This window comes from Phyllostomus hastatus, unplaced genomic scaffold, assembly GCF_019186645.2.
Source record: "Phyllostomus hastatus isolate PE091 unplaced genomic scaffold, TTU_PhHast_1.1 phas_scaffold_78, whole genome shotgun sequence".
NCBI classification, from domain to species: domain Eukaryota; kingdom Metazoa; phylum Chordata; class Mammalia; order Chiroptera; family Phyllostomidae; genus Phyllostomus; species Phyllostomus hastatus.
This window is the reverse complement of record NW_025334041.1, coordinates 69,562,266-69,587,261: the sequence shown is the minus strand read 5'-3', so window position 1 is coordinate 69,587,261 and position 24,996 is coordinate 69,562,266. Positions and strand designations below refer to the sequence as shown.

The 24,996-nt window shown below is 46.4% G+C and overlaps 1 long non-coding RNA gene across 2 annotated transcripts in view; it reads right to left on the bottom strand.

The window, feature by feature from the left end:
- Window positions 1-2,617: 2,617 nt before the first annotated feature.
- The window catches only part of LOC123811705, a 54,265-nt gene continuing 31,886 nt past the window's right edge, over window positions 2,618-24,996 (bottom strand). Inside the window, exons 2-3 of one of the 2 annotated variants that reach the window (XR_006784422.1) lie at window positions 6,566-6,698; window positions 2,618-2,922 (exon numbers count right to left, since the gene is read on the bottom strand). This is a non-coding gene — a long non-coding RNA (uncharacterized LOC123811705). The remainder of the gene's footprint in view (window positions 2,923-6,565; window positions 6,699-24,996) is intronic. The other variant, XR_006784421.1, reaches the window with a different exon arrangement.

The following is a 24,996-nucleotide window of genomic DNA, read 5'->3' as shown; positions in this document are numbered from 1 at the left end:
CTACCAGGCAGTGCTTGGAAAGCATGTTTCCTTAGCTGCTGCACAATCCTGGGCTCAAGACATAGACAAAAAACACTCTCAGCACCCTAAACTCCTTTTGGGCCCAGTGTGAGTTCGTTGGGTGGCTGCAGGCTCCGAGGTCCCCTAGACTGAGCTGTCCAGTAGAAACGTCTGTGGTGACACATATGTCCTGTGTCTGTGCTGTCCACCATGGCAGCCACAGTCACATGTGTTTATTTACATTCAAATTAATTACAATTAAAAATTCAGTTCCTCGGTCACAGCAGCCACACTTTGTTTCCAGCGGACACGTGGCTAGGGGCTACCGCATCTGACAATACAGCTCCAGCCCACAGCTCTCAGCCTTGCCTACGTGATGGAATTGCCTGGGGAGTTTAGGGTGGTGGGGGCACCCCACCCGAAATTCTGATGTGATTGATCCTGGGGGAGCCTGGTCACATGGATTTTTAAAAACTCCTGGGTAATTCAAATGTCTGGCCAGGGTTCAGAATCATCTAGAATTTTGTGGTCAAATCTCTTGTTTGTTTTCTTGTTACCCTCGTGAGCTAATTACCCTGCAAAGCCTATATGAGTTGTTTCTGCTTCTCCCTGAGTCTCTGACTTCCATCTCTTCCAGGTTATAAATATCTTAGTGGGTTAGTCTCTGGAATGCTCACAAGCACAGGTGAGGAGTGACCGGGTAGGAGAAGACATTCTTCCCAAAGGCACCCCCTTGTTCCAGGGCAGGGCATGTCCGGAGGGGCTGGCTTAGGTCTAGGTGAGCGCCCATGGGCATGTCCACAACCATGGCTGAGCCTGGGCTCTTTGAGTTCTCAGGGGCTTTGTCTTGCTGTCCTCAGCACCCTCTCCATTGCCACCTCCTCCTCTAGAACCAGGAGAAGTAGAACCAGCAGTAGGGGAAAAAAAATAAAAGAACCTCCGGGCAATGTGGGATCTGTGGAAACATGTCACCTGGTCCCCTCGTGTTCTTCTGAGGGAAGCGGCCTCCAGAGAAGTCGGGTGGCTCGCCAGGAGCGAGAGCTGGCAGAGCAAAAATGAGAGCCTACACTCCAGGTGCCTCCAAGGACATGGCCCTCCACCACATGGTCACCTTTAACCTCCCAGGAATGCAAGTAAATACAACTTGGCTTAAGGACATTTATTTCCAAGGCAAAGCTTGGTTCAGATGAGAGTCTGATTATTGAGAGAGCATGTGGCTCACGATCAGCTTTTTCTGCTGGGTGAGTCCTGCCAGAAAGCCTGGCTCCTCAACTCAGCTGCTCCATTCACTGTGTTACCTCATCAGAGATCAGTGGATGCAGTTCCTAGTCCAATGAACAGTGGTTAGAATCCTGGGCTGCCGACACCACGGCCTTGCGATGAGAAGGGACTAATGAGATAATGGACCTAGTCAACACATAATTGATGAACAGAACATCAGGGGCTGGGACAGACTGGGCAATAGACAGACCAGAATCTGCCTTTACACAGCTGAAACTGGGGGCAGGTAAGAGGCCAATAGCTAATTAATAAATAAATGATCAGGATAATTGTTGATAGTGGTAAGTTCTGTGAAGAAAATAAAATAGACCCATGAGCTAGGGAGAAATAGAAGGGGTCCCCCCAGAACGTGGTGGTCAGAGAGAGCCTTCCTGAGGAGGGGACACCTGGGCTGGGACCTCGGTTCCAATGGCAGTATCTACTGTGCCATGCGCACTGCGGGGGGTGAGGGGGGAGGTTGTTGAGATTTTCATCGTGGTCTACTGAGAAATTAATCCTGAGAAGTGTAAACAGTACACCAGTCATTTTAAACTGTTCTTGGATGTCTGCTAAGTGTAAAAGTGAAGACTGGAAGTGCCGGAAGCAATTTCTAATGGTGTCTTTGGCTGTCTTCCTGGGAGGGTCAAGCTGTCGACTCCGTTGGGGAAGAGAGTGGGATGCCAAAGAAGAACGCTTTGAGGAATTCAACCATTTTTAAGGAATACTTAGTTGCCAACTTCAGGGGCTCAGATTTAAGCAGTCAGGACACCTAAATGAAATGACCGTGCTGTCCATCCATGATAAGTACACGTCCCCCTGCACGTCATGGACAACCCCCCAGTGCCCACTCACTCATATGGAGGCTAGTGGAGCCGGAGGCCGGAGCAGAGCTGGTCCTGGCCACTGCTCTGTCTTCAGAACACAGCATGGAGTAGGCCCCTAAGAGAGCTGTGCAGAATGAAGAAGTGCACGGGTGACTGATGTGTGGAGGGAGAGAGGATGGCAGCTGAGAAGACAGAGGCGTCTGGGAGAAAGCTCAAGTTTGGTGATGATTTTGGGGTCACTACTGGCAGGCTAGTTCAGAGTACACCCACTTCCAAATGTCTTCCTGTGTTTTTCTGAAAAGCCAATATGCCAACACCGACTGGAGAGAAGCCTTCTACAGAGGCAGAAGAAAAGGCTGAGCAGAGAAGTCTGAGTAAGAATAGATTCAAGCTCAACATGCTTCTAAAAATGTCATAATGATCTGCATGGTTATGGCAGGGTTTACTTGTGGTCTTATAGAAATTAATCTCAAACACAATTTGGTACCATTTAAATTAGTGCTTAAATATAGCTAATGAGCAAACAATTTATCTATTTTTTGCTTAGCTTTTAATGAAGAAAAAGAGATTAATACACACAGAGACAGCAAGATAAATAGGAAGCCACCCAGGCTAGATCATGACCATAGTATCGCAGACACATCCTCAGCAAATGCAGAGGCCCTTGAAGTCCACGGCCGTCAGAGGCAGTCCCAGGGCAGGCCTGTCACCTGCATCCCGGCTGTGGGCAGCAGGCAGGAGGTAGAGGTGCTGGAAGGGGGCTGAGTCCTGATTTTTTTGTCTGTGTCATTTTCGATCAAGTGTGTCATAGAGCTTCCTGTTTCATCTCCCAGTTATTCTGAAACAAAAACATGCATGAAAAACACAGGTCACTGCCAACCGCATTGAGAGACAGTCACTCCAGTACGTGGAAACCAAAAAGGGAAAGACAGATCGTAAATGCCACAGTGAGCTGGGGATCAAATTTATCAGCATCTATTCAAATAGTGATAGTTGACAAAAATTGCGGGTGGCGGTGGGGGGTGGGGCATCGTTTAAAAATAATTCAGAAGAGCCTGAAAAGGCAGATGTTCCCAGAAGCTCACTCACTGCCTATTTACTGACAAGTTGAGGTCAGACTCTGGGTCAGGGTCTATCCGGTGGCAACCGAGGCTCTTCCCCTCATGCCCCTATTGGTCCAGCTGGAGAGTCACGCAGGAATTTCCACACAACCTGTTTGCCCAGATGGTTCCTGGAGCCTTCTCCCAGTAGCAAAGAGAGTTAAAAGAGGTCCCTGTGGAATTGCTACCCCATGGGGATGAGCAAGCATGGTGGTACTGATTTTCCAGTCCCCTGTCCTCTCCCATCCCAGGGGAGCTGGCCTCCCAGCTGTACATGAGGGCATCTTACCAGATGAGCTTGTGCCCAGCAGCCCCAGCAAAGTGCAGGAAGGCTCCTGACCAAGCAAAGGCCCAGAGGACAGTACAGCCTGAGAACAGCTCCAAGGACTCTGGTTCTATTAAATCCTGTTTTGCCACTTGAGACAAGAATGGTTTGGCTTTTGAGGAGCACATCATTTGAGAAAGCTAATTTTCTCCAACAAGTGGAAGGATGCTTCCAAAGATACAGAGAGGGTGAGCAATGGAAATAGAGACAGTACTACGCCACCGCCCCCCCGCCAAAGTCTACACTGCAACCCGACAAGCCAGCTGGTGCTTTACTCTGCTACTCAGAGGCACTCTGGGAGGAAGATAGCAATGCCATGGGAGGGATGTTCTTGCCGTGTTCTCTGCCCAGCCACCCCTGATGGTCAGAGAAGGGACCAGTTCTGCCTCTGACTGCTCCTTGGGGGCGTAGCTGTCCCCTCCACATGCAACCTGCCCAGAGGCAGCCCTGAGTTCACCAGGAAAGCCGGCAGCCCTGCTCCTCCCCATTTCCTGACTTTTGTTAATGGCACAAAACTGAGTAAAAAGGGAGAGGGATGCGTGATTTTGAAAGAACTCCATCCTTCCCCAAGAGATTCATGCAGATGCACAGTACCATACAAAAGACCCTGAGAAGTCAGGAAATGAGGAAAGTGGTTAGATTTGGCTGTTATGTGCATCCCAAAGAGCTATCTCTCAGACAGCAGCCTTTAGCAGCGTTAGGAATGCTATGCGGGCAACCCTGCCCAGCCCCTCTCCTAAGGGCCATCTGTGGCACTACAGGCTTCAGGAAGCAAAGCTTGCCCTACAAAACCCTTGCTGTCCAACACTCACAGGCAGCTGTGACAGCCTGTATGTCTTTAAACTCTACATTGTTTTTCCCCAGTACCTTTGCTCCATATCCTGTACACAGGAGCTAGCCCATTCACACAAATGCCTGCGGCCTTTCTTTCTCTCTTTCTCCCTCCCTCCCTCCCTCCCTCCCTTCTTCCCTCCCTCCCTTCCTTCCTTCCTTCCTTCCTTCCTTCCTTCCTTCCTTCCTTCCTTCTTCTAAAAGGCTTCATTTGCTAGTCGCTAGTCTATTGGAAAAACCAGCTTCCTGGTATGTGCTTGCATTTAACAATCCAGAACAGAGACCCAAGATTTCATATGCAGAGCCTTTCTGGGTGGGCAAAGAGAAACAGGAACTAAGAAATGCATCAGTGGCCAGCATGGAAGGGAGGGGAAGCCTGGTTCCTTGGTGGCTTAACAACCTATACTCCTCTCCAGCACCCCCTCCAACTTCTGAGTGAGATGAGAAACCAAGGGCAGCAGCCCAGGCTTCACGATGGAACACCTGGCCATGTGGACATGACCAAAATCACAGAGCGAGAGGCAACAGGGTCCTGAGGATCATCTGGTCAACCTTCATTTCACAGGCACAGAGGAAGGGATCCGTCTTCCCCAGGTTACATGGGAAGGGACACTGCTGGGATGGAGACCTGAGTCCCTCCTACCCAGTCCTAGATTCTGAATATCAGCTTCCACTACAAGGCCTGACATAGCTCGAGTTTGTCTGGGAACTTTGACATGAATGCGTCAATCCCTTGGGATTCCATGTAGGCCTGGCTGTCTACTTATCACTAATTCAGAGCCCATAGCACATACGGCTTCCCATGTGCCAGCAAACACTGAAAGCAGGTGGAGACCAGTAGCATCTCTCCTGTGTTGGGACAGTCCCAGAGGAGCTCCTGGTCACACATTACTCTCTCAGTCTGACTCCAGCTTGGCTGAACTTTGCTGTTCCTTCAGTCTCTAGTATTCAAGGGGCACCAGTGAGGTCCCTCTACTGTGGGTACACAACATGATTGTCCCTCGGATCTGAGGGATAGCCTCAAGGTCATACACATCACACTGAGCGTGGTCCCTCACCAGGGACCTCAAATGTAGCCTGGGGAACCCTCTGGATGCTCTCCAAGTGAAGTCCCAAGTCATGCCATCTCTGTACTGGTTTCAATCAGAGGAAAGGCTCCTGGCTGAGGGGGTGGAAAAGGGGAGAGAAACAGTAACTCAGACACCCACTCCCAGACTGACAGTTCCCTGAGCAAGGAGCTTTGCCCCTCAGTGCGACCCCAGTCCCTACTCCCCAGGCCGTAAATACCAGGCAGGGGACAGGAAGACCACAAACCTCACTTTACTTTAGCATTCACAGTGCTGCCCATACGTCATGCTGAGAGGCCACACAAGAGCCCCCGGCCACCCACAGTGGCAAGGCACACCCGAGCCTGCTTTGCACCGGGTTTTCATCAGCACTCAGGAAAACAACCAGCTGGCACTCATATTGTGATAGTGGCAACTCGTGCTGGATTCTAATCATGTTGGAAACCCACTTTCTGAGATTCTAAAATGATTTCCCAGGAGGATGGGGTGTGCACAACATCGGTTCTCAAGAGTGCACTATTTTTACTTCTCACAAAGCTAAAACCTGGAGGGCACACTCAGAAAACCTCCGTTGTTTGTCACATACAAATTTTAGAGCCGAGTGATATGAGTCTTGGGTAAATGACGGGGATCCTGCACCGCTGCTGCAGATGTCAGGCAGGGAGAGAGGCGCCCACACTCAGGGCTCTGTCCTTGCTTCTGAGGGGCTCCCATTTCTAGAGCTGAAGCCACATAAGGCTGAACAGACTTAGAAGCTTTCTGGAGGGGACCTCCCCTGAGAAGCGGTTTTTGCAAAGTGTTCCACGCATCACTACAGACACACAGGTGGTTCAGAAAGACTCCGTGTCCCTCAACACCCCTGTCGGCAGATTGCGCGCTGGTGCCAGGGCTCCCCCGAACACAGGCAGGTCCTCCTGGCCCGTCAGCGAGCACATCGGACGCCAGGCACTGCTCCGGAGGGGCACTCCCTGCTCAGCATCCCCGAGGCCCTCAGATCTGTGCTGCTGGGGCAACCGCTCTCCCTCAGGCGCAGGACAAGTCTGGCCATGAGCAGCAAGCAGGGCCCAGGCCCAGCGCAGCATTCTCCTGTGGGAATGAAGGGATGCTCCTGGTTGTTTCCAACCCCCTGACCTGGGGGGACCTTGGGAGGTTGCTCACCTGTGGTACAAAGAGGTCACTCCTTCCAGTTGTACCAGAGGTGGGAATGGAGACAAGGGTGGTGACACACAGACTTTCTTCGCTGGATGACTTCCTGGCCCAGCCACCCTGCCCCTCAGCATGGCCACTTTCTCTATAAGATAAAACCAACTTTTCAAAGAACAAATCCTTGAAAACATTCTAGCAGATCTGGGCTGGTTGACACTGTGACAGGGAACTTTGGTGTACAGCTACTGAGCAATGCAAAGGGTCTTCTGAAAGGCTGGTTTTACATCCAAGGCTGTGCTCAGCATTAGAGGAAAATGCAGACAGTCAGAGGTTCCATGAGGCTTTTAGGGGCTCAATCACCCACAACCATGGCCCTTGGAGTGGACCCCCAGAGGGGCCTCTGGACCAGCAGCCTTACATACCCCTCACTTTGTTAAAAAGGCAAATCTCAGGCCCTGTCCAGACGTCCTACATTGGAAGCTCTGGGAAGGAGGACCAGGCTCATCTGTTTTCATAGCCCCCTAGCAATTTAGACCCAGGCCCAGAATCACCACTGGTGAATGACACCGGCTCCTTGTGGTTCTCTTGTACCCGGCCATGGGCTCAGTGCCTCATAACTGTGGCCACTGAAGGCTGGCCATCTATCGAAGTTCTCACTTCAGTGCTCACCAACAGCTTTCTCCTGAGACCCCCACAGTGGGGAGGAAGAGCAAGCAGCCTAAAAGCCATGCCCAAGTTCTAAAAGCCGTCAACAAGTTCTTGGGGTGACCTGGGGAGAAGGGTTAGCCGATCCATCCCTTATCTCCTTTCCTGGGTGCTGCTCCTGTGAGCGGCCAGGGCTGGGCACTGTGGGGCACTCCTCCCACATCGGTGGACGGCCCTTGGTCATCACACCTTCCGCTGGCCCAGCCGCATGCTCCCTGGGCCTTCCTTCCTCTGCTGTCAGGCCAGCTTCCCTGAGGAGAACACTTGAGCCATGAGGTCTACTGGCATTTCTTTCAAACTAGCGAAAAGAAAATGTGTCATCACCTTGACCTGCCAGCCTGGGAGGGGAGGGGGACAACAGCGGCCCAGCCGACATCCGATCACGCCCAGGTAGAGACCAGCAAAATGCTCACCACTGGACAGCTAGGAGGCAGCATACGACCAGGCCCAAAAAAGTAAAAAAAAAAAAAAGTAGTTTGTTTATCATTTTTAAAAAACTAACCTCATACAGGAAGTAGGAGAAGAAGAAGAGGAGGAGAAGAAAAAAACACAAGCCCAGGCTGTAGCACTGCAAGTGGCAGAACTGGAAGGGCTCACCATTGTCACAGATAGGCGAGGGTTACTCGGTTTACATTCCCCACTTTGTGGGGGGTGGTGGGAGCAGGTGGGGACTTACAAACACGGGGACAGAGCAAGGAAGGGGCTGGTGAGTCACGAGGCACAGCCTTGGCAGACGCAAGGCAGTGTGCATGGCAGAACCGAGTCCCGACCAGGACCTCCCTGCAGGTGTCACAGTCCCAGTCAGACATGGAGAAAAAGGCGCCTAAAATGGAAACTGCCATCGGGGATCATCCCACGCACCTGCCTCTCCTGCCCCACGTTCTGTCCTCCTGTGTGTTTCAGGCTGAAGACACAGGACTTCCAAGACGGTGATCCTCTGTCCCCTCCCCCCTTCCCCCTCCCAGAAGGGCAGCCCCAACAGCAGTCAGCAGGGAGACACCGCATCCTGGCCGCATATCCAGCCAGGAGGCCCTGCAGCCCTCTGGGATGACAAGTCTTCATTGGCTTTGGCTTAAGGACGCTGAGGCAACCCAGGCAGACAGGGGCAGGTTGGGTGCCGAACACAGAGCTCACTGAAATGTGGCCCAACTGGATTTTTAAAATAATTCTCGTCTACCCAAGAATTAGAATGAGGAAAACAAGGAGGCCAAAGACACTTCCTCGTTCACAGCACACAACAGGAGGGGGCCGGGGAAGAGGAGTCCTTCCCCCAAAACACTAAGCACACTGTACAGTGCTCGCACACTGAAAGGCATTTCAAGTCCTACTGTCACTGTCAAAGAAAGCCAAGGTCTTAAAAAAGAAAGAAAGACAGAAAGACAGAAAGAAAAGAAAAAGAAAAAAAAATTGCACACCAAAATCTCAAAATAGAACCAAAACCTGCAAATCATACTCAGGAGTCTATTGTGAGCCTATGCTGAAGCACCCTGTTGAAAGGTTAATAATTTTCCTACCGAAACTGAATGTGGGTTGTGAAAGAACATTAAAATGAAGAAAATTTCCCCGTGGCTGCTATTTTATTATCACCAAAGCCATCGGGTTTCAGTTTGAGTTATTTGTATTTATTTGTGAAAACAAAGATTAAATAAGTAAAAACATAAACCTCATCCTAATTATTGCTCAGGAGTATCTGATTTTTAAGACAAGAAAAAAAAGACCATCTCACACACACACTAAAGGCAGAAGTCAAAACAGTAGAGGAGAGAGGATGCTGTTATCTCCTTCTATTTTTTGAAAAAAATATATTATCTCATGTAAAACATTAGTATTTGTTTACAGTTTGTGAGGATAATGTAAGAGTCAATGTGTACTTTTAGTTATTGCAGTTTGTCAACCGTGTGTTCAGGGAGAGAAGTTTTTTTAAACTGCATACTGTATCTTTTGTTTGACACTTGCAAAAATGTAGTAAGAGCCTTTTAAGTGAATAATTAAGTTGAACACTTGAAAAACTGAAATTTAAGTGCAGCTTTAAAAGATCAAATCGTCAGCTGTGAGACATCTGACCAGGTGGGGCCGGGATGAAACGTGGGCTGTGGGTGCAAAGCTGGGTTTTAACCCCAATGTGTCTCAAACGCCAGGTGAGCACTAGCTTTCTGAACTCTCAAAAGAAATCCACTAGATGAAATGGTTAATCAGAATCGATGGGTGAGCAAAAACTTCTCTTCATGTACTTCCAGCACAACATAAACATCAGAATGAAAAAAAATAACATGCAAAAAGACCTTCAGTGGTCTCACATCACCGAACAAACTGTTTTTCTACCTATTTTGTGTTGCTGGCTTTTGTTATCAGCCCAATCGGCAAATTGTGGCCAGTTTTGTCATGGGTTAAGCAGACATTTTGTTCCCAAACTGCTTTCAAGATTTTAGCTACCAAATACAGTTTATGAGAAATTGAACAAGCCACAATACAAACAGAAAAGGTACCTATTCTTACTAAATTAACCCTTTTTTAAGGTCAAATTGGCATACACACACAAAAAATATCTTTTAGAAAGAATTCTAGTAAATTAAAATTCTGAAACCACCTAATTAGACTTTCCTGGAAAAAAAAAGAGTAATTAATGATTAACCCACTGATTGGATTTTGAAACCAACTACACGATATTCCCCTGGTCCTGACCACCATGAAACCTGCTTTCAATGACAAGCAATTTTTATTTTACATACACACACATCAAATATTGTCTGAACCCTGCAGAGCAAAACTCTGAAGAAGTCAATAGAATTATGCTAAGGTAAAATAACCAGTTAAGCAGTTATTTACTACTGAAAATAAACGACACCCACGTAGTTCATCTTATATATTAATATTGAAACCAAATGTTAGTCTTATACCGCAAATCATTTCATCAAGAAAAAAAACTAGTTAAAATGAAAACACAGGGCTTTATTTTATGAAACGTTAAATATGATGATCAAAATGAGAGAAAGCTGACAGAGCTTTTAAACAAATTTTAAAATTTGTTTCTGCTTAATCACTACAACAAATTGAAAATGAAAAAGGAATGAAAGAATCCTCGCTAAAAATCCAAGAATTACTCCTTAGGAGAAAAGCAGAATTTCAGTCAGAAGACTGAAGAAAATCCTGCTATTAGCAATCCTACCTCACATTTGAAGGCACAGCAATATGTACACTTTTAGCCTTTTAAAATACCAGCATGCCCACACATTATATCTCAGATTAAACCAAGGAGAAAATGACACATTCTGAAACCATTTTCTAAAGCTTCTTTTCCTGATAACACTCAGGCTCGTACAATCAAATTAATGAGTTTCTAAAAAGCCCAAACAACTCTCCATAAAGAGACAGGATTGTTCAAAACAGCCTGAAGACATGTCTAGATTTTTCAGGCAACATTCAGAGCAGTAGTCCTCACTATCTGCATTCAGAAAAGTTAAGCTGTTTTTAACGTGTCTGTTAGAAAGAAATGCTACTCAGTGCTTTGGCTAAATTGAGGAACAATTTGAAAAACACCAGCAGGTTCAGCCCAGTATTTCCCTGATCTCAAACAATTTAAAAATTAGTTAATTCTCCCCCACATTCTTTGCACAAGTATGTATTCTCATAATCTATTCATATTTTTTTAAATCTTAAAGTGGTAAAGAAAGGAAACACACCACAGAGAACAAGAAGTCACTGCTTCTGAAATTGGATTTCTTCATAAAACACAGACCAGCAAAAAAAAACAAACAAACAAACCAGTGAAGACAACTAAATACCAGTAACAAAATTCAGGAAGAACACTGAAAATATGTATTGACTGACAGGGAACTTAGCATGAGGAATTTTAAATCCTGGAGAAGACTAGGCACATTTTTAGTCAGTCCAAAACACTCTCAGTGAAGCAGCACTGCTTTTGGTGGCCTTGGACCGGTGGCAATTCCAGTGTTACAGCATCTGCTGCCCAAGGTGAAGCGGTGCTGTTTAAGACCAGACGGTGAAGCATGGGATTCAGAATTTACTTTTCATGTTTTTGTGTTTTAATTCTTTCTACAGTCTGTGACTATTTTGATACTTTAAAGCAAGAAGCCAGACATGTAAAAACGAACAAACCAACCAAAAAATCTTGAATGAACACTACAATTAAAGATGACAGGGCATAAGAGGACCCTGGTAGTCACCTGAATTTGTCACCTTGGGGCATTTTCTGTGTGAGTATTTCCTCCTGGCACACCGGCCCTGACCTCTACTCACCCTGCCCAGCATGATCAAACTCTTCCACTCAAACGAAGCCTGACCTTCACCGATACTTGCTGCCCTTTTCAACCACACCTCTCCCCTTCCCCCGACAGGAGACTTGGGAGATGATGGTGACTTTAGTCATCTGGAAAGAGTGAAACACGACATAGTCTTGCAGCACTTTCTTCAGAACCGTTGTCATTCTAACTCTATTTTACCACAAACAAAAAGGCCATGGTCACGGAACAAATTCAAGTTCACTCTTAATTGTATCTGTAACCCGGGAATTTCTTAAGAGCAGAGCGGTGCAGTACAAAAGCTTTTCATTGAAGAAATATTCAAAGCATTAAAAAAATTGCACTTCTTTTTGCAAGTATATAAATCAAAATGTGCACTCTTCCACATTAAAAATTAATATTTTTAGTACAGTTACTTCACATGGAACTAGCTAACTTGTTCTCTTTTTTTCACAAAGGCATTTGTTAACACCAAGATTTTAAAATAACATTGTTATATTTAGAGGCATTCCTAAGTGTAAACAAAACAGAGTTTTTCTCTCATTTACTAAATGTACCTTTTCACTTGAAGCCAATCTATCTTATATGAAGTAATGATAACAGTTTTGTTAGAGCAATCTGGCTTTAAGGGTCAGAGCAGGCTAAAATGTAAAATTAGAAAGACAAAACTTTTTTTAAAAGCAAGTAATAATTTCCAGAATCTAGAAATAACTACAACTGGGGAAAAAATAAGACAGACAAACAAGGGTGAGAGAGCCCAGAAACTCCAGACTCTTGACCTGGAAACGAGGGTCTTGTGCATTTCATTTTCTGTTTTCCACAAAGGAAAAAAAACAAATTGCTTTCTAGTCATACAATGAAATATGTTACAAGTGTAAGGAATCTGCACTGCGTTAAATACTAAGGCAGCTATGCGAACACAAACATGAGTTGCACTTCTTGTTGTGTGAATCCGACAACCTGTACTGGAGACAGGGTGAGCTGACAAAGGCAGATCAGACAGTAGGTCTGTGATTTGGCTTGGGAACTCAAGGCAGAGCTAAATAATTCTCCTCTGACAGGGTCTGTGAGCACAGCTAAAAACAGTGTGGATGTCCCTGGACCATGAAGAGTGTAGTGTATTTCTGAGTCTAAAACCTTTCATTGATGTTGGCTTGAAAGCTGTTTAATTAGCTGTAGAATGCCAATCTCTTCATCAAAGCCAGCTGAAAACAAAACTGAGAGAAACAGCTTGTGGTTTCACAAAAATGTATTTACATGAAGTATATTTTAAAGGGAGTCGATCATTAGGTTCAATGTCATCTGCGATGTGCGGGTGGATTTGACATTTGAAGATGTCAGAGGTTGTCAGATTTATCTCCAGTCGGCACGGAGTTTAGATGTAAGCACTTCTGGGAGCACATCTTGTTTTGCTGATTTCCAGCCTAGAAATCTAAAAGATTTCATTCTTATTCACTGAACACAAATCTTCTTCATGTCCTCTCACTTCCTTACCTAAGATTTACTAAAAAGAAAGTGGCGCTGGGGGTGACAAGTGGACTGGAAGCCCACTTTCACACCCAGTTACCGGGACGGTGGCCGTGGACACAAGTCCTGAGGGAGGGAGTTACTGACATGCACAGCGTTTCCTGAAACACTCGCGGGGCAGACCTTCAGGCCACTGCTCTGCCGTCGCTTGGAAAGAACATTCTGACAAGACGGACTTTCCCTCACTTAACACTTAGAGCTGTCGACAACAAGGAAAACCCAGAGTGACACACACCTTCTACCACGACTTAGGCTGTCTGGATAGAAGCTGTATCTCAGGAGCCGTAAAAAACCCCGGTGACCATTGCCCTCAGGTGTCTTCCACCAGGGGCCTGGGTCGGCAGTCTTGTCCTTCTGTTTAGCCACCGAGAATTAATGATTTACATTTTATCGAGAGATGGTAAGTGAATCACCACCACCTTTTAACTACCACAAGAGTGACGTTTGCTGAATGTATTAGTCACTCATTCACTCTTTTCCAAATGTCATTTCCATCTTGCTGAATTTGCTGGGAAGGGAAATTAAGCTCTCAGACGAATTAAGGTTAAGGCGAGCTGTGTCAGACCCACGAGGAAGCAGCGCTCCGAAGCCAGCAGCCCCGAACCACAGAACCCCCTGCGCGGGACCACACAGGTGTCTCAAACAGAAAGGGAAATGGGCCTTGGTGTGATATGACAACAATGTACACTCATATAGGAACCCTGCTCCTTCCACCCTTCCATCCTAACTCACATCGCAGAGGGCAGGGGCACCAGCCCCAGGATGTGAATGTGGAGGTTACGCAAAGTTAGCTACACAGTTTTTAAAGGGTTACAGGAAAAAAAATGTTGCATAAAACTGCGTTACTCATCAATTACTTTCCGTAGTTTGCTTTTAAAAAGGGCTTCTCCCCAAACCCAACTCTTTCACTGTTAATCATTTTGTTTAAAAAATTAGCATAAAATCTCTTCATATAGGTTACCGTTCAACCCCAGGAGAGCCCAGCAGGAGAAGATTCTCACAGGGGTCCTGACAGACCAGCTGGAAAAGCAGGCAGTGCAGAGGTCGGGGCCCCGGGAGGGCAAAAATGATGGCCACCTCTCACGGGCTCCACGAGTGTCTTCAGAGTGGGAAATAGCAACTTTGATTGATTTTATAAACTAAAGACACCTGGACTTTAAAAATGTATGTTATTTGTTTATTAAGAGCTCTCTCCTCTTCGCCTGTGCAGTGGCATTTGTTTGAGAAGTTACAAAGACCAGGAAATACCAGGAAAGCTGGTCTCCAAGGAGGGGTGGAGCGAAGGGCTTTTACTCTCCTGTCAGCATCGGGGAGCTCTGCTTCTGGACCTGGGGCCTGTCTGCCAGACTGAGGTTCTGAGCCAGCACACAGCTGGTCAACAAGTCTGTTCAAAGGGTGGTTTTGCAAAGGACAAATAAAGAAAAAGAGTCACAACAGAGCAGTGATGGAACAAATTCAGAATGGCACTGCTAGTCTGCAAAATAAAATGTGAAATCTTCAATTTTAGCAGACCGAAGGGACTTCCAAAAAGGTCTGCCCTCCTTCCCACTTGCCTGGGCCACCGGCATGGACAAGAAGGCCCTGAGGCCACGTGTGCCCATTCCCCTCCCTCAGTGGCTGCCTGTGCTGTTGACACTGTCCCCGCTGTGTTTGTTAGGGGATCCTGCTTACAAAGCTTTCTTTCTGCTGCTACCTGTTGCTAGGGAATGAACCCTAATCCTCCAAGAGACAGAGGCTGCAGTCCTCACTTGGCAAATGGGCACCAGCAACTGAGTTTGGTGACAAAGTAGAAATCATCCTTAAAAACATCCTTGTTTGCGTTTCCTTCAGAAGGAATGTGTATTTTCTTCATCTTCATGTTGGGTCGGTACCTTTGGAACAGATCTCACGTGCCCTCTAAATTTCTGTCCTTCCTCGCAACCCTCACACCCCTGGGGACGTGGGCTCTCCGAACAGCATGGCTGTGGGTCTTGCTCACTTATCAGCCTTTATTTACTTTTTTTTCCTCTTTTTTTTTTTCTTGGAGAGAAAAAGCAAACCACATAGTCAAAGCATTTAAAAGCACAGATCGGAGGAAACTGGGCTTCCAGGCTTTAAGCAGATGGTCCTTACCCACAATTTATTTCCAACAAGCGACTTAGAAACCATTGTCATTTTCATGAGGATTTATTTAGGAGGATGACACTATAGTTGCACCAATGACCTATATTTGCTTTTTGCCAGTGATCAGCAAAGAGCAACCTCTGTCCTCAAACCCAGGCTCACCTCAGCTTTCCACGTGGCTCCCCAACCCTTTCCTGTGCCTTTCAGAGCACTGGCCACAGTCTGGCCCTCCTGGGCACCACGACCAAAAGGCTGGTGGAGACGGAGGGGGCTGTTCTCCTCTAGATATGACCACCCACACCAGATAGAAGAGCTAATGTCATTTGTGGTTTGAAAGGCGCCTCCTCGCTCCTCTCCCTGGCAGGACGGACTTGTTACCAGGCAACACGTGGCCTCCTGTGCTGGCTGTGCCCTGGGAGAGGCATGTGTGTGTTCATGAAACTGTGAGGCCTTATTTCAGCCAAATTTTGGGGGGTGGGCGGGGGACAGGGTAGGAAAGGATATTTGGAGACAGGCCTGTCCTACCAGCAATCAACTTACAAGACTCCTCCCAGGGGAATGATGGACTGTTTCTCCCTAATCAGGATCCTCTCCTGCTTGGCCCACAGTCCCCCTTTGGAGAAGCAGGCAGCCACAGTCAGGAAAAATAAAAGTTGGGTTTCTGTTATTTGCTGCTTACCCGAGCCTTCTTTTCTTACCGCAGACTGATGAGTGTATTAAGAGGTGGCTTTGCTGTTTAAATCATGACTATTTTTTTTAAGAAAAAGTGTATAAAATACCTTTCTTTTTTAAAAAAGAAATGTATATGTTTTTTTAAATGCTAAGGAAAGAAAATATGAGGACCCAGATGAAAAAACAAGAGGGAAAAGGAGAGAAAGACGAGGAGAAGTTTGAGAAGAACGGAAAGAAAGAAAGAAGGAAGGAGGCAGGGAGAGAAATCACACAGAGGCTGACCTCATCCAGATAACCTGGAGGAAGCCACAGCTTCCGTCTCGGTTCAGATACTTATTCCATGGGGTTCTAAAGAGGCAGTTGTAGAAATGAAAGGAGAGAGAAGCTTTGGTTATAGACTCTCATGGTTTTACGGAGCACAATGCTTTCACATTAGGAAAAGTCGCTCTTACCCTGCTATGGAAATACTCCTTTGCCTAGTTAGCGCGGCGAGAGGACTACTTAAAAAGCAGGCCTGTACATGAAACCAGTAAGAATTCTCTCAAGACTGTATACATGACACCAGAAACCCTGCTATGAAATAATCTCTTTGCCTGCAGGGGAAGAATAAATCCTCGGGGTGACTCAGGGAGGCAGCAGGGTGAATTTCTAGGCACTTTTAATGAACTATAGTTTTAATGGAAAATGTTTCTATATTAATTACAATTGTTTGGAAATCTGTAAATTAGAAAATCAAAAGACTGTAATAAAATAAGATGCACTCCCATTTATGACTATGTAAGGTAATTCCCATTGTGACCCCACAACACTACTGCACAGTAATGAAGAGGCTTTTGCAGGAACACTGCCTGCCAGGTTTGGTCTTCACTTCCGGATCAGAGATACAGAGCCCCCCTGCCCCCAGCATCCAGCAGCTTCCGACCCAGGGACTGATCTGGGGGTGTCGGCCGTCCCACTGCTTGGAGGGTGCCCTGTACAGTTCCACCACTGTCCCCAGGCCCGCAGCAGGCCTGGCTCAGCGATCCACCACACACCCCCCATTTGCTAGTTCTTCCTGCTCAGTAGCTTTTCATTCTCACTGTCTTTGCAATGTCACTAGAACTGTCTGCCAGTGTTTTGGTTGTTTTATTTTTCCGGATAAACCCAGCTCACACTCTGATGGATACACCCCAGCCTGGAAGTTTATGTGTAATACTAAACTCCAGGATGTCCTCCCTTTGGTTTCACCCCATTACTCCGTTACCCCTTGTACCACACAAAGCCCTTCCTTTACCTCCAGGGTATCAGCCACCTGCACACCTGCGATGGTGACATTCCTTTTCCCACCCGAGCCCCACGCGTCTCAGACTTGCATCTCTCATGGTAGGCTGTCCTCAGTGACTCTCCTGCAGTCACTCGGGTTCTCTGCCTTTCCTCTGACCGCCATGCACCGTATGTTCTCAACTGAACATTGTGGCCCATTTCTGAAGCAGCTCAGAGTTAGGAAAATTTATCAGATTAGGAGAAATATGCTTAGCCCCACAATTCCCAGGTTACAAAGCTAACCACAGAAATAGCCTGGAACCACTCTGACACTAAAGGTGATATTTCAGGCTTTCCACGGGGGTGCTGTGCACTCGCTCACAATCAGTCTACCAGAGGTACTGCCTGCCGTGCATGCTGTGTGCTTTGGAGCGACGTTCACCTGGCCCGTGGTGGGATCAAGCGTCTGTTTTCTCCCAGCAGGATGTATTTCAGAAAGCAAAAGGCAAGCTGGCTATTGATTCATAGCGCTGCCTCATTTGGAAAGAAAGAGTATGCCATGCTTTTGCTTCGCTGCGATGCCTGTCTCACATTAGGCATGTGTGGTCCCCTGCTCACGCACTTTCTTCATCCTTCTGCTGTTCCACTCAGAATTATTCTTGCTGACACTGGGTACAGTGTGTCACAGTCGGACTGCACTGGCACTGGCGCTGGCGTTGTCAAGAGCGGCTCAATGAGTGGGAGTGGGACACCAGCTTGTGGGGTCAAATATCATCAGTGTTCATTCCACCAAGGCGGAATTTAAAAAAAAGTTAAATGTGGCTCAAGAACTTGTTTAATGATAGAAAATACATACTAGAGTACAAAACAAAGGCATACTGTGGTAAATGCTTGGAAATTATATTTCCAGGCCATGAAGTGGTTATAGAAATTTGTTTCATGAGGGTTGAGCTCTGAGCTAATTAAAACGCATAAGAAGTCTTTGCATGCATAATTCTCACATATGACTCCCTTAGCAGAAAGGCACACAAAGAGTGGTAGATGTTAACAGCATGCAAGTCCAAGCTGTGAAGCTTGGGGAGACCCTGTCACCTCCGAAGCTCACAGGCAGCGCCAGTGTCCACCCGCCAGCAGAGCCTCCTGCTGCCACTCAGAGCCCGCAGCTGCAAACTGCTGCTGGGAGCCACTTCGGTTTCAAAGGCGATGGTCCTGTAAAATGAAAGCCTACCATCTCACAGGCACTCTGAGGTCACGGCTCGGTAGGACCAGCCTGGAGTCTGGACCCTCCCCAGAGACACATTGTCTAACTCAGGAACCGTCTAGATTAAAGGCTGCAGAATTAACTTGTCCTTGTGCAGGTGCTTATCTCAAAGCTGATCTAATCAACAGCGCTGTTTCTGGGAAAGCGAAGGAATGACCACGCTGGGAGGAGGCAGCGAAGGGCCGCTGGAGAGCCCTGCCCTGAGCCCCTGAATTCTGGGCTCATCGTCACTCAGGGCAGTGCTGCTCCCTCCAGCCTCAGGTCTGGGACAGGCTCCTGAGACTTTTCCCCCTACAATTTCCATAGTTCCTTACAAACCCCATCTAGTAGCCCACTTCATTATACATAGTAATTCGAAAGCCCTGTTTCCATTCTGTGCATGCATTTTTTAACTGGGTCAACCTATGCATAACAAAATTTACCATTAACCATTTTTAAGCTTACAATTCAAAGACAGTAAGCACATTCACAGAGTTGGGTAACCACCACCATTCTCCTTCTCCAGAGCTTTTTCATCCTCTGGAGCAGAAAGTCTGCTCCCATTAAGCCCTAACCCCTCCCAGCCCCTGGTAGCCTCTACCACACTTTCTTTCTCTCAGAATTTGACTGCCTCATATAATTGGAATTATACCTTTTTTATATTCAAAACATCCTCAGCATCATAAGGGTTGAACAGAATTATACTTTATTTGATGCACTGTCCCCTTTCTGTCCTGCTGCATGGAAGTTATACAAAAACAGAGTCGGCCTGGCAATTCTTTCACAGACCTGAAAAGTGGAAGTTGAGTCCAAATCTGAAATTGCACACAGAGCACATAAGAAACAGCAGGGACTTGCTGTGTTGATTTGGTAGAAGACACTTTTAAAACTGGTATTTTAAAAGTCATTTCAGGAGTGAAGTAACTCAGGCTGCTATCTCATCCCCGCCGCGAGCACCCGGCACACGGGTTCTTTCTCACCACTGAGCAAAGTTACCCGAAACAACAGGAAGCTCACCGTGGACCCCACGTTAGTCCCCAGTGACCATGACCGTAAGCAGAAAATACAGTGAGTAATTCCCCCGAGGATGGGGCAACTACAGTTGATTATTTAGTGTTTAACAACATAAAAAGGAACCAGCAAATAAAAGAGGGGAGAGGGAAGAGAGAAAAAGAAAGTTTTCTTTGTTGAAAGAAAAGGCAAGCTTTAGTTTTAAAATTCATCTGTTAATACCAAATACTGATGATAAAACCAGCATGTGTTTTGTGCAGTAAGAAACTGTGTGCATCTGGCTAATTCTCTTTACTTGTATACTACAAGATGAGTTGTAGCATCACAGAAAAATTAATAGCATAGGCAAGCAAACATAAAATATTAATTTAACAGGTGAGTATGACATATTAATATCATGAAATGTGAGTGCATATGAATATGAAACCCCAGACTCAGAAGGTGACATGTTGCTTAAAGAGCATTATTTGCTGTCACAACGACAGCAAAACATGTGAGTGGTGCTGTGACAGTTCTAATTTGAAATATAATTCTAACTAATTTTTGCCTTAGATCTGATAAAACCTGAAGTTGCACAAAAATATATTAGGGTTGGACAGAGGAGAAAAAAATGAAAGCCAAATGCTGCATTTTAATTCAGAACTGGGCAAATGTCAGCTTGTTTTAAGTTCTGAATCCTCTCCTGTTGGGGTTATTACACACTGCCCTTTTGACATTGAAAAGACATGGAAATTAATCAACTAATATTATTTCTCTTTTTAAAAAGAGCCTCAGAGAGCTTGAATACATATATGTATGTACATAGTTATATATTAACTATATAAAATATACAACATGTAAATATACTTTATATATATATATATATTACAGTGACCCAGAAGATTTAATAGGCTACATAGGGAAAAAGGAAGCATCTAGAAAAGCAAATTCTTGATTAGGCACAATTAATTGTAGCCTCTCCTAATTACCTGGAGGGAGAGGCTGGAGAGGACATACATATTTATGGAAGAGAATGGATTTTCTGGGCCAACAACTAAAGCTCTTACATTTCACCATGGAGGTCCCTACTGTCGCCTCCTTTCAGACATAGCTCAGCAACCCGAACTGCCCGGCGACCCTTTCTGGAAATGAGCGGGCAGCCCCACCAAACCAGGGCCAGGCTCTGCATCCCGCCCACTCGCCCCGTAGGATTCTGAAATCACCGAGTCACTAGAGACACATACCAAGCCAGGAGTGACCACTTAACAAAGAGAAAATACCTATGTTTAAAATGAAAGCATTAGCAACATGGGCCTAAAACTGATACAATGACCTTCGGAGAAAATTCAAACTGAAACAGACAGATTTAGTTTTCAATCCTTCCTAAAATGTAAAATGTCAAAAAGACAGTGTGCTGAGCAGGCTCGGTGCACTGGTGGAAACCCCAGCAACTCCACAGCAGGGCCACTGCGGACGACGCGTGTGGAGTCATGCTGCGCTTGTCAGTGGTGATTCCCGTACTTCCGTGTCCCGACGGCAGAACCTGGGGATGTGTGACCTTCAAGGACCCTGGGCCCGATGTCATATTCTACACAAACCCCCCACCAAACACCACGACCGAGCAGGGGTGTGTGCACTGCAAAAATACTCATTGATCACAGACTCAGCTCCCATCTGACTGTGAAAGCCACAGTGGGGGCCGCACATGTAAAATGTCCGCGGGAGAAGCTGAGGGGCGGCGACTAGAACCCTGGCATCTGTGGGCGAGCACAATATTTTCTAGTGAGTAAGACTGAAATCAGTGAAAATGCTCAGCATTCAGGAGCAAAGTAACTGATCTGTTCTGTAACCACGGAGCTCAGTCATCTAAGAAACGACTTACAATAATAATTCACGAAAACTGAGCCCCAAAAGACAAAAGTAGCCCAGTGTTTTTTTTTTGCAGGATATTTAAACCTGACTTCACTTTTGGGGTTTCATCAAAATCCGTCCACAGACAGGTGAGGGGGGGCTAGCCCAGGAAGCATTTAGATGCCTTTCTGCTGGGACGCTGCATTTACTGATAGGGTCTGACCTGGGTACATACACTTCTTGACCCTGAACAGAATATAAAATGTTAAAAATAGTAATGAGAGTGCTGAGTGTCTGGGTACGCAACCCTGGAGCATGCAGTGTGTTAGTGGAGCCAACTGTCTCCAGGAACAAGGACTGCTGCACTTCTAAGGGCAAGGTGGTCAGTCCTCTGGGAATTGGGCTTCTTTTCAGCTCGGCCATAAAAGGTCCTTTCAGCTGGGAGCTCCACATGCAAACCTCCCCTGTGCAGCCTCTGCCCAGAACCCGGGTGCATGCGCACATACCTGACATAGCCCCAATCTTCCCCACACAGAGCTGAGCCCAGGAAAGACAGGGATGTCTAAGCCATGGTGCCAAGGGCTCTGCTCTCCTCCAGGTACAGAGTACCAGAGGAGGGGTTCATTCACAATTTCCCACTTTTGACATTAATAACAACAACTTTTTATGAAATGGCATCAGAGATCAAGCCTGCACGCCCAGCTCAAGGCCTGCTGACTTGGCCATGGTACTCCCCGTTACTTCTGCTCAGCCCATGCTGTCATGGCTGCTGCATCTCTACCTCCTTTTGGTTTTCAACACAGAGCTTCCCTGAGTAATAAGCACAAAAGCAAAAAGACAGAGGAACTGCCTAGTCCAAGCATGACTGTCTAGAGTTGTACAGATGTCAGCCAGAGGCTCAGGCTTGATGGGAGCAGAGGCTGGGAGTTTGGAGGATCCTGGTGGGTGAGAAAGCAAAGCCTGTGTAATGGTGGTGGGGACACTGTGCCTCTGGTGACTGGAGGCTTTCTTTGCCCCATCTCCCTGTCAGGGACCTTGCATGCACTTGAGACAGACCCTGGCCCTAATCCCTCACTAGCTCTCCTATTTCCTCAGCTCCCCCTTTCTACCACTCTGCACCCCAGTTTCCTGCCTGGTATCCCTGCTATGGGAACCCCAAAGAAGTGGCACCCTAGTCGGGGGCAAGAGACAAAAGCTGAGGGTACAAGACTCCAGGCCTGGTTCTGTGAACCCTCACACAGAGATTGGACTGCAGAGGACACAATGCTGCAAGTGCAGCGTCAGAACCCCTGGCACGGCGGCATCGCACGAAGATGGACAGCCTCTCCTCAAGAGTTAGCAATCCCATCCCGGGGCCCTCCTGGCTGCTGGAGCCCCCAAACCCAGCTCACATGGCCAGGGCTCACCAGGGCTCTGGACCTGGCGGAGGAGGGTTACTCTGAGGAGTTTCTGTTCTTGCCTGTTATCTCATTGTGTATCATGAAACTGAGTAATGGCTGTGATTATGAAAGTCATTATTTTAAAAAAGAGAGCAAGATATTAAGATTCTAATTTTCTGAACAAATTGTTCAAATGGCAACAGACCATGGCTGTAGTTAATCAACTGCCCTAAAGATAAACAAAGGTTTGCACATTCCTATTAAATTATTTGGTCCTGGTTCTTTTACACACACACACACACACACACACGCGCGCGCGCGCGCGCGCGTTTTGTGTACTAAGCATGAAAAGCAAAGAAGAAAATAAATTTCCCATAGAAATGGCCTTATTTTTGCCTCCTTAAAATTCTACAGCTTGGTTCAGGACAAATGAAGAGAAGTGCTCAGGGCTGTCTGAGCGGGCCCCTGGTGCTGAAGGCCGAGGCCTCCGCAGGAAAGCCAGCAGCCGCGGCAGAGTGGGCTCGGCCTGCTCATTTCTTTATCAACATCACCACCTACAGGAGCTGCTCTGAATAGGATGGTGCCGCGTAGCCCATAAAACCTTACAAGAAAAACAACATTCAGAACAATTGCACCACATTTTTTTCAACTTCCTGTTTATTAGTGTTTTATCTAAAGCAGAACAAAAGTCTGTATAAACGAGGAAAAAAACAAAAGCATACACTAGAAAGTCTTTCAATAGACATCTTTTCAAATGCTACTTAATTCTGATTTTTAAAATTGAACCTACTTCAGGTCTTTAAATGTTTCTGATGACAGAAGTTAAGATGAAATAAGTGGAACTGATTATCTTATAAAATTACCTATTATTTTCAGATTTTTAAGTGGGCTTGTTTTCTGCACTTCTGTAAGAAGACATTCGTTTCTATGCAGGAAAACTCCACATTTTCTCAGTAGATTTTGCATTTTGCTACAACATGCCCGTGAATGCAATGAGATCCAAATGTGTTGTACAGCATTTGTTCCTGAGCTCTGCTGTGTTAGAGGGTGCGTGATCAAGGTGAAGGCTGTCCATTGAGGTTCCCAGACTCAGAGGATGAAAGGCTAAGACACCTGTATTTTTCTTCGTGGCCACAGAGACTCAGCTCAGGTCATTCCAGCTGAGGTCACTTTGCTGAATCACCCGTGAATTCTGGAAACTTCCTCTTTTTTCCTTATTCTGACCCCATGTTGTTCTCCAGGCTCCTTCTCTGCCACATTTTGCACAAGGTTCAAGGCCAATGAGACTGAGGAACAGCGATAAATGGGCACAGAATTTAAATCTTGATGGCCATATTTTCTCCTGGGAATGGCCTGCAGCGTACAGACCACCTTCGTGGGCATGTGCTCATCACGGGCCTGGCTCCATGGAAGCCTTTCTTTTAATTCTTGTACCCTAAACTCCGCTGAGTCTTGTTTACTTTGAATAGTTCTAATACCATGTTTTCCCTACTCAAGAAGGACACTTAAAATTTTGGGATCATCAACTCAGGGCATTGCCTAAGGGTTTTCTTCTATACCTCAATAATCAGGAATTTTATTATTATTTACCCTTTGTGTCTGGTTCTCTTGTGACATTAGCATGTATGGCCTTGCCTAGGCACTCCTGACACTAGTGACCCTGTGTATGACGATGAGAAGAACTAAATAGGAAGAGGCCTCCTATTGCCTGGGGTAACAAGCAGCATGTCTGCAGACAGGGGAGGCATTAATCCAAGCTGGACTTAGCACTGGTCAAGACCAGGTTTAACTAATCAGAAACAGATTGCAAATGCTCTACACAAAGAAGTGTCTTTCTGAATGGCTGAAGCTGCAGTGAGAACTACAATGAACTGGGCAGTCACAACAAACGATGAAGTCCACCAAATCATGTGGCAGCCATCACCTGCTTGCCACTTGTGATCACTGAGGACTCACTGGATAGGCCTTGAACATGGGAGACAAAGATACATGGTGTTATTTTGCCAAGTGGCCTTGATGAACCTGCTTAGTGGTCAAATCTGGGAAGCGAGACTCTTACTGGAGAGAACACTCCTCTGGCATTATTGACTGGCAAAGAGGATGAGCTTTAGGCGATACACTTTCTGCTGACGGAGGACTCGCTTCTTAGGCATAAGAGCAGACAAAACATTTCATCAGCATCGCAAAACATGTTTGAAGCAATCCATTGGTTCTAGCTAAATGACACAGGAAAGGCAGAAAGACAAAACTCTGTTGTCTGTTTCAATGATGAAAAATGTGGATGCAAGACATAAGAAAGTCCTCCACAAACACAATGACAGCTCTCTGGGCCAGCAGGGAAGGAGCTGAATGCCTGGCCCCAGGAGCTGGGGTTGCGGGGAGGGTGGTGGGAGAAATGACAAGGACAGACAATCTATGAACTGTCCTGCCACCAGTTTCACACTGGGTTTGGGGACGATGGACATGATGCTCAAT